Source organism: Corapipo altera, unplaced genomic scaffold (genome assembly GCF_003945725.1).
Source record: "Corapipo altera isolate COAL_440 unplaced genomic scaffold, ASM394572v1 68, whole genome shotgun sequence".
NCBI classification, from domain to species: Eukaryota; Metazoa; Chordata; class Aves; order Passeriformes; family Pipridae; genus Corapipo; species Corapipo altera.
In genome coordinates, this window is record NW_020884919.1 from 363,982 (window position 1) to 373,574 (window position 9,593).

Sequence of the window (9,593 nt, forward strand, 5' to 3'; positions counted from 1 at the left end):
CCACGGTGTGCTTTAGTTCTCTTCCTGCCTGTCAGTGCCCAGCTGCCCCCAGTGCAGCCATGGGGACCCCGGGCCGTGCCCCCAGGGTCCAGGCTGGTGCTGCTGGAAGTCTGAGGTGCTGAGGCTCTGCCAGGGCCTGGGCGTGTTCCTCTGTGCTGAACCTGGTCCCAGAAGGGTGCATCGGGGAGGTGCTGGGCTGTCCTCGGAGGGGACACCCTCAGAGGGGACACCAGCCATGTCCCCCTGCCCTCCCTGTCCCCCTGCCCTCCCTGTGGTCCCTGATCCCGGCCTGGGGGCAGGAACTCTGCTCTGAACAGTTCTCTCTACCTGTGCCCCTCCACACGCTCCTGGCTTGGTTCCACCTCGTGGAGAAGTCCCAGGAAGGGGCAGTGCCCTCTCATCCTTGGAAAAGAGCTCCTTTATCCATGGGCTTAGAAAGCCCTGGGCAGTCCGAGGCCCTGGGCAGGGATCAGCCACCTGGACATGCTTCCTCTCTGGGGTAAAACACTTCTCCAAGGTTCCCTTCAGTGCTTCAAGTCCACCAGGTTCTGCTCTGCTGCCTCTCTGTAACTTTTCCTTCTCTGCCCCATCCTTCCTGTCCCATTCCAGCCGAGTGGAATGCCTTGTTCTGCATTGCTGGTGTAGGAATAGGAGCCAAGTGTGCGAGGTAGGTGCTGCCTGGGGCTGAGAGACAGCGTGGTGTGGAGCTCTGCAGAGCAGCCGGGGCTTGCACCAGCTGCCAGGTGGTCTCTTCTTCTCTGCCAGGTCTCTGATTATACGTGATGAGAATCTGAGCAGATCCAGTGCTGCCAAAAAACCTAGGAAAAGCCAGATCTGATGAGTTTTTACTGTTAGTTTTTTAAGAAGTCAAAAGCCTGAATGCGTTTTGGTTTTCCTTTAAACTGGTGTGTGTGAACTGTGTACTGGGCTGACTGGGCCACAGCTGCAGCCTGAGAGGGGTGGGATGTCAGTGGTGTGAGGGAATCGGGGTTGGACTGAAGCTGCTGGGTGGCTGGAGGTCACTGGTGGCAGGTGGAGCTGTTTTGGTGGCCACTGATACAGAACAGTGCCTGAAGCTCTGCAGTGCCTGGTGCACAGCCCTGTGTTTCTTTAACAGGTGTTTATGGGATGGAACAGGCAGCAGGATTTAAGCCAAGTGGGAAGGGAGGCTGGCTCTTGTGGAGCTGCTGTGGTGCTCGCAGTGAGGCCAGTGGGGACAGCTGGCCAGGGCAGGGTGATGGGGAGGTGGCACTGCAGACGGAGGGGACAGAGCCAGAGGTGGCAGTTCAGTGTTCAGTCTGTGTGTGAAGGGTATGGTCAGGCTTTTGCTTGGAGTTTTTGCCTCTCCAGCATTTTCCAGTGCAGGTGTTGGAGAGACAACCTGTCATGCTGATGGTCAGTGACAGCTCTGGCCATGCTGGCAGAATTTGGGCTGCCTTCCCCAAACACTGCCACACTGAGTCACAGCACCTTACTAGGCCTTAGGAAGATGATCGTGTTAAATACCTGCTCCATCCCTTCTTTGCACTTTAGCACCCTCTGGAAAGTGCTGTGTACTGGAACAGCACAACTTCAGGTTGGGAACAGCTCTGTGTATTCCATAGTGGTTCCCTCTGCTGTCCCTGAGGATCTGGATTGTCTGACCCCAGCACTGGTTACTGGCTCCCAGCTGTGCTGGGGCTGGTTGGGATGCTGCAGGATGTGGGGCCTGCAGCAAGGACCTGCACAGTTCTCACTCCCCCCTCCTGTCAGGGGGTTGCAGAGCCAGAAGGTCCCCCCTGAGCCTCCTTTTCTCCAGGCTGAGCCCCCCCAGCTCCCTCAGCCCCTCCTGCTGCTCCAGCCCCTTCCCAGCTCCGTTCCCTTCCCTGGACACAAGGGATAACAGACTAAAGGATAAAGCCACAAACCATAGGAACACCCCAGTAATACCCTGTTTATCCTGTGCTAGGTAAAGAAGATTATCCAGGTGAGTCACTGGCAGGGTAAGAGGGTCTGTCAGTGCTGGGACTCCTGGGCACTCCCCAGTGTGCTGGGCAAGGTCACGGTCACTGGTGCTGCTCCAAGGACTGCCTTCTGCATATCAAAGCATCCAGGGATTATTTTAAACCCATTTCAGTTTCATGCCCTGATGCTGAAGTGCTTCTGGTCCGGGCTATTAGAAGTGTTTGCTGGTGCATGCTTGAATTGGGTTGCTGTTCAGTGAATGTAAATCAAGAAAATTGAGTGAAAAGTTATCATAAGAACTAATTTCTTAGCAAGTTCTTGTCCCCTGACTTGGGATAAGTCATTCATGTACTTTCCTAGTGTACAGTGGTGCTGAGGACAGTCAGGGTCTGCGCTCTCCAAAGCCAGCAGGAGTAGCAGAGTTCCCTCTTAGGAGCTGGAGGGGGCTGTGCCTGTGAGTAGAGAAGGGAAAACTCAGTGATAGCCAGGGAAGGATTGTCTGTGGTCTGTGCGATTTAACCTCATTTCCACACGTCTGGACAGTCCCAGAACACTTGTTGCTTCTTTTCCTATGGAGGTGTCAAGGCTTGGGCAGTGCAGGGAGGTTCCACTTGAAGGGAACACCCCCACCTCCCTCACTGTTTTTCCAGAGTGTTTATTAATCAGTGTTCCCCTAGTACCTCCACAAAATCTAATCTTCTAAAGAGATTTGGAATGCTTATATATAATCTGCTGCAGTGAGGGCGTCGCTGCATCCATTACTATGGCGATGGCACAGGCAGTTCCCTCGCTGGAGTTGAATTATTCATGTGTCTGGCGGGTTTGTGCTGCACCAGCCAGGGGAGCTGGGGCTGCTCAGCGGTGCCAGGGATCAGAGCCTGCTGAGAGGGGGCCCTGCATGGAAAAATGGCTCAACATGAGTAGCACTACCTGTGGATTCAGCTGTCCTGTCGGTGTGGACAACTCCCAGCAGTCACAGGGGGCAGACTGGATGGAACCAGACCTGGGGTCAGGTTTGGGGATGGGGGAAGTGTTGTTGCTTTTTGATGGGTTTCTGTGTTGCCCAGAGAAGCTGTGGCTGCTCCATCCCTGGAAAATGTTCAAGGCCAGGTCACATGGGGCTTGGAGCAACCTGGGCTAGTGGAAGGTGTCCCTGCCCATGGCAGGGGGTGGCACTGGATGGGCTTTAAGATCCCTTCCATCTCAAACCATCCTATGCTTCCATGATTCTATATGCAGAAGGCTTGTTTGTTACTGCTCAGTAATATGTGGCACTTGGAGGTGTCCTGGGGTCAAGTGTCAGGAGCAGCCTTAGGCCAAGCCCTCCAGTCAGTGTTGCTGTAGGGAAGTCACTGAAAACTTCCCTCCTCTCAGCTGGAACTTCCCTTGTGGGCCTTCTGGGCTGGAATTATCCACCAAAAATCCATATCAAGCCTTCCAGAATTTTATTTAGCTGGATTAAACTGTTTTGATAGGCAGGGACAATTCTCTTCCCTGTGAGGTGAAATGTCTGCTGTGCAAGAAGCTCAGCCTTGGCTCAGTGGTTGGCATTGCAGAAGGGAAGCAAAGACATTTCAGGTGCTGTTCCATTTATAGAGAGACAATCTCAGAATACATTTTTACATTTTAAAGTTAAGATTTGTGTGGAAAAAGTAAGTGATGTGCTGTGACAGGTTCTCTCACCTGGAAATAGCACACTGGCTTTCCATTCCCAGTGGGAAGGGAAAACTCCCCCCAGTTCAGTGCCCGACCCCCGGAGCTGTGCCGGGACAGAAGCCGGAGCCTGCCCGCGGAGCCGAGTGTGGCCAGACATGGTTCCCCTGGGAGAGGCTGCAAGGGGCACCTCGGCTCTTCAGGGAGGAGAACCTGGGACCTGCTCCATGGATGCAGCTTCTCCCTGGTTACAGCCTCGTCTCGCAGCCCCCAGATCCTGCCCAGTGGAGGTGTGTGAAACCAGAAGGATCTTCTGGGGGTGTGGGACACCTACCCACTGCATCACCCTGTTCTGTACCAGCCTGACTGCCCTGGGCGCTGGGGCCATGGCCTATGAGACCACACACCAGAGTGCCTGCCACCTCTCAGACCCAGGGGACTTTAATTGTTGGGTTTTTTTAAAAAACAGCACCCGGTGTTCCCTTGGGCACCGCAGTCACTGCCCTGTGTCACCCTGTGCACTGTGTCTGTCCCAGGGCTGTGTCCAAGCCCGGGGTGCAGCCCTGGCTGAGCTGGTGCCCCCGTCCCACCCCTGGGGCTCTGAACTCTCAGGTCTGGTCAATAAATACCTGTCCTGGGGCAGGGTGCTCATGGCCGTGGGGAGTGGGCAGTGCTGTGGTGTCCCCTGGGCTGTCCCCCCAGCACAAGGCAGGGGGCATGGGCAGGGAGGCCAATGCTGTGCTGGAGGGGACATGGCTGAGGGTGCCACGGGGTGAAAGACCAGCTGTGCCCCAGATGAAGCAGGAAAGCATCCTGGGAATGCTGCTCCATCCCCCTCCCCACGGGCAGTGCCTGCTGGGGGCTCCAGTGTGTGCCCAGGGATTTGTCTGGGGTTTCACCTGTGGGAGCAGCACAAGTGGTGAAGCAGCTGAGCTGCAGAGTGGATTTTCAAAATGACCTAACATCAGTAATTAATAATTTGTCTCCACTGACCACCTTCTCCAGTGTAGTGACTGAGGGCTTCACTGTCAGAAGAGTCCTGGACCCCTAAAATCACCAACATTGAGATACCGGCATCAGTGGCAGCAAGTCCAGGTGTTGGTCACTGTGCTAAAAACTGCTTCTCTCAAAAACTGAAAATCTGACACTGCATTTCAGCTTCCACACTTGGATTTTTCTTCTTCCCGTGGACATCATGGAGAGCTTTTTTTTGTTTTGTGTTTTTGTGGCCTTCAGAGCATGGAAAAGGCTGTGCCCACCTTCCTCTCATCCCTGTGAATAGTCCATTTGCTGCTCAGGCTCAGAGATAAGCTGTGTGTCAACTATGAAAAGCTGTACCAGAAGGAAATCAGACCTAGTGAGGCCAGGGATTCTTTTGTTAAAGACTTTAACACCTGCAGTCAGCTTGTCCTTTGGATCTTAGCAGATGACAACACCCTTGCTGGCTGCTGCTAACTGGAGTCAAGGACTTTTCATCACCCCAGTCTCCTCCCCATATGTCTCTGCAGCAGTCTCCTCCAATTTTCACCACCCAAAAACCCCTTTCCCAAATTCTTTCAGACTCACAGCATAGATCTCTTTTCATTTTTGGAGTGTTCTGGAAAACCTGGAGCTTCAAAACGTGATTCCTACCAAAGGTGCTGGTGGTGGAGGACCTGCTGGATGTTAGGCTGGAATTTTGTCCTAAAACCTTGCAGAAATGGCTGTGGTGTTACACTGCCTGCCTGCACTAGAGAGAATGTCTCCCTGAGGGAAGTGCTGATGGGAGGAAGCAGGAAGGGCTTCAGAGCAGTTTTTAAGGGCAATGGAGCTGCTGGCACAGGGAAGGTCCAGTAACTGCAGAACCAGGAGAGAAAAACAACACCTTTTGTCCCCCCAGTTATCCAGGTCTGGTTACTCCCTGTGTGTGGAACTTGCAGTCCTTAAAGCAGGGAGCTAAAATAGCTGAGTATTGGCCGTGCCCGTGAGGTGTGGGAGCCCCGAGGGACAGGGCAGTGCTGTTCCCTGCCGGGCACTGACCGTGGGCACAGCTGCGGATCGAGGCCATGGCCAGAGGTCACAGGGTTCTGCTTCAGCTTACCCTGGAAACACCTGGAACCTGAGACAGATTTACTCTGTCAAGTCTCCTGTAATGAGATTCTGTGTGAATTTAAAACACGTGGCCATCCCTCTTCACTGGGAGGAAGGACACTGATACCAGTAAACAAAGAGAAAGGGATTTGTTTCTAGTTGCTCACTGAGAGAATCGGAAATCGTGTCTTCTCTGCAAGCACTATTTAAAAAATTTGCCTGAGAAACTTCACAGAATTCCATGTTCTCAGCATCTCTTCTCTGTTTTATGAGGATCTTGAAGTCAATTTAAGCCTTCAGGGAAGGGGCTCTGGCCCTCTCCCTTACTCTGGCTTTGTTCCTTTGCCCATTCCAGCTGTTGCCAGTGGATGGTTCACTTTCCCTGTTGCTGTTCCTGGCAAACCTTCTCTCACTCTCCCAGGAGATGGTTCCAAACCGGGCCACCAGGAACTCCCCGTTGGAAATATGTTGGGCTGGGCTTGGGTGGAAGTGACAGCCCACCCCTGGAAGTGTCCAAGGGCAGATTGGACAGGGCTTGCAGCAACCTGGGATATGGAATGTGTCCCTGCCCACGGAGAGGTGAGCTTCAAGGTCCCTTCCAACCCAAACCATTCCATAATGAATTAATTTTTAGTTATACTAATGCTCACTCTTTCAACACTTCTTATGCCTGAATAATGCTAAAATATTCCAAGGAGGTCCATTATTACCCTCCTCATCAAAAAGGCCCCCACTCAGATTAATGTGGCCTTTCCAGCAGATTAGTGGGCTACTGTGTAATAGATTTCAGAGCCACAGAAAGCAGCATTTTGGGGGTGGGTGTGACTAAAGATTTATAAAATGGTTCTTGGAACAGTTTGGGAATTTTTCAACTCTTTTTCTAATCACATCGGTCAATGATATAATGATTTTGCAGGATTGTATCAGTCTGATGGCAAGTTTTGGAAGGTTTCATAGCCTTTCTGGATGAGCAGAGTGGGACAGAGGGCGTGCAAGGCAGCAGGACAAGACACTGATGCAGAGGACCAAGGAGAGGGGTAACTGCTGACCTGCTGCCTGTTCTGGGATGTATCTATGGATTCCCTTTTGTTTTGCTTGCACAAAATTTCAGTAGGTCTTGGTTTTGCCCTGAAGTGGAGCAAAATAAGTTACAAAACAAAATTCTTGGCTTTTGGCCAGCCCTAGAAGTGCTTCCAGTTGGCAAAAGTTTCCCTGGTGTTACCCATTTCCAAAGACTCTTAAATCCCCAGGACAGGCTGTTTCTGTCCTACCATGAACCACGCCATGCAAGCAGCTAACTGGGGAGCACACTGGCCTCTCAGCAGTGTGGTGGTTTTCTTTTTCCCCTCCATCCCTTGTTTTGTTATTCTGTTTTTTGCTGGTGTTTGGTGTGTCAAAGGTCTGAGGAAGATCAGGCACAGGGTGAAGGCTCAGAGATGATGGTTAACTGGGACCCAGACCTGTTGGTCTCTGAGTGCTCTACAGGCACAGTGAGCTGGGAGTAGCTGAATGGGTTCTGTGGGGTTTTCAATTTGTTTTAAACTCAGTTTCAGACAATTTAAAATGTTGGCAGCTGGTGGTTCTGCGTCAATGGTACTCATAAAAATGCCATTTATTTACACCAAACCTGTTGAAAGAAGTTAAACCCCAGAAATTTGAAGTACTTTGTTCCAGATTTCACAGATATCACCTAACCCAGAATGTAATAGCATATGAAGAGCCCAGACAATTAGTTTTTCAAGGCCCAGAGAGAAACAAAAGCTCTGTAATGTGTTTTGAGGACGTGCAGCATTATCAGTATTAAATCATGCAAAGAGGCCTTGTTTGAGCTGGGTAACACTGGCAGCACAGCCTGTGTGAGAAAGCACCTGACCCCAGAGGTGGGACAGAGCAATGTGGTCTGTGCTCTGCTGAAATGCTTTTCCCCTATAGTACGTATGGGAATGAGAGGGGAAATGGAGAAAATTGTCCTGTATTTAATTTGAACACATGCCAGTGTCTGTGTTCTCACTGATATGGACTGATCTGTGGCAATGAGTCTCACAGCTTCCAGCAGAGGTGTAGTGAGGTCCCAAATGAAATGCTCCAGCTGTGCCCTGCCAGTGTCTGCAACATTGCTGTTCACAAGTCTCCAGTCACCAGAATTACCCAGTCTATCAGTCCATTACTCTACCAGGAATATATAAAATAGTGTAATAGGCTTGTATCTCCAAACTGGTGCTTAGTTGGTGTTTAAACCTGTGCTGGACCGTTTGTTGCCACAGCAGGACTGGTGTCTGGAGCAGTGGGGCAGGATTGTGTTGTGCTCCAGCCCAGAGGAGATTCCTCGCAGCCTAAATAAAAAGGGAATATTGCAAACAAGGGTATAAATGGGCTGGATTTAAAAACTGGCACTACACAATGACTAAGCCACCTTGCAGCCCCAAATCCCTGAGCCACTTCTTTCTAGAAGCCTTGATTAATAGATATATTTTTTTCCTTTCTATAAACTTTGATTCTCCTTCTTGACAAGTGCAGGAGATACTGCTTTCATCACTTCTGCAAAGGATGAGCTAACGTGTTCTGTACATTTTTTCTTACACTAAGGAACAACCTTAACTACTTCAAGTAAATACTTCCTGCTTCTATGTCTTCCTTCACCCAGAAAAGCAGGATAATTCCATGCTGTCAAACGGAGTCTGAATGAGTTATATTTACATTTTCTAGTAGCACTGAGCAAACGAAGCGAATTGTTAGAAAGTCTTCAGAAGGAGAGGAAGAAAACACGGATCTGCAGGAGCAGAGCTGTGTTTGTCTGATCTGTCAGCAGCATGAGCAGTGCCTGGGTGCTGCTGAGGATCCAATGTTCTCTCCTGGCATTCCCAGAGCCAGCTGGGATCTCCAGACAAGTAATATGCAGCTTAACAGGTACTTGGCAAGAAATGGATGGCTGAGCAGGTACAGCTACAGTGGGCAGGGAGCAGTTACCGGCCCCGGGCTCTCAGAACGGAAGGAGCTGCAAATTTTTCCTCTATTGTTTTATTGCTCTGACACCCAAATCTTTGTATTTTTTACTAGATCTTGGCAGGTATTTCCTAACAGTGAGGTGTGAATAGGCTGCTGTGTTGTGTTTCAGTCCAATAGAACATACACCCATAGAGACTGCTATGAAATAGTCACGTTGGACTTCACTGCACTAAGATGTTGTAATTCCCACCACATTTAACTGAGGATGGAGTGACATGGAAGTCCTGAATGCCTTCCCTTGATGTGTTTGGACTTAAAAAAGGAAAAAAGGCTGTACAAGAGCAGCTTTTTTTGATGCTGTTTAACAGCCACTAAATCCCAGACTACTTGGGTTTCACCTCTGCTGTGTCCGTACCATGGTGGAGGGTAATTTGTTTTCTTTCAAAAAGCATTTAGTCAGATGATTTTTGCTTGTGAAGGAGTAAGCACAGACTCCCAGAACGGTTTGAGTTGGAAAGGACCTGAAGTTCCATCCAGCTCGACCCCCTGCCATGAGCAAAGACACCTTCCACCAGCCCAGGTTGCTCCAAGCCCCGTCCAACCTGGCCTTGGGCACTTCCAGGGATGCAGGGGCAGCCACAGCTTCTCTGGTCAACCTGTGCCAGGGCCTTTCTTCCTAACAATTAATCTAAATCTCTCTCAGTTTAAAACCATTCAAGGTGTTGCAGAAACGCTGCAAACAGTTCAGCACGTTGCTGTTCGCGGGGGTTTCGGCGCCGCCCCGGGGCAGTCGCCAAAAGCCACCGACGGGGTTTTGGCAATCCCCCCTCCCCGATTAAAAATCGTCGTTGCTGTGGGCCGGTTTTCCGTATCCCGCGGGCAGAACCCCCGATGCTGCGGAGCTCAGTCCAAGCCCTGAGCCGGCCGGGGGCTCGCTCGGGGCTCCCGGGGGGCTGCGGAGCGGGGCGGGGGCTCGTCCC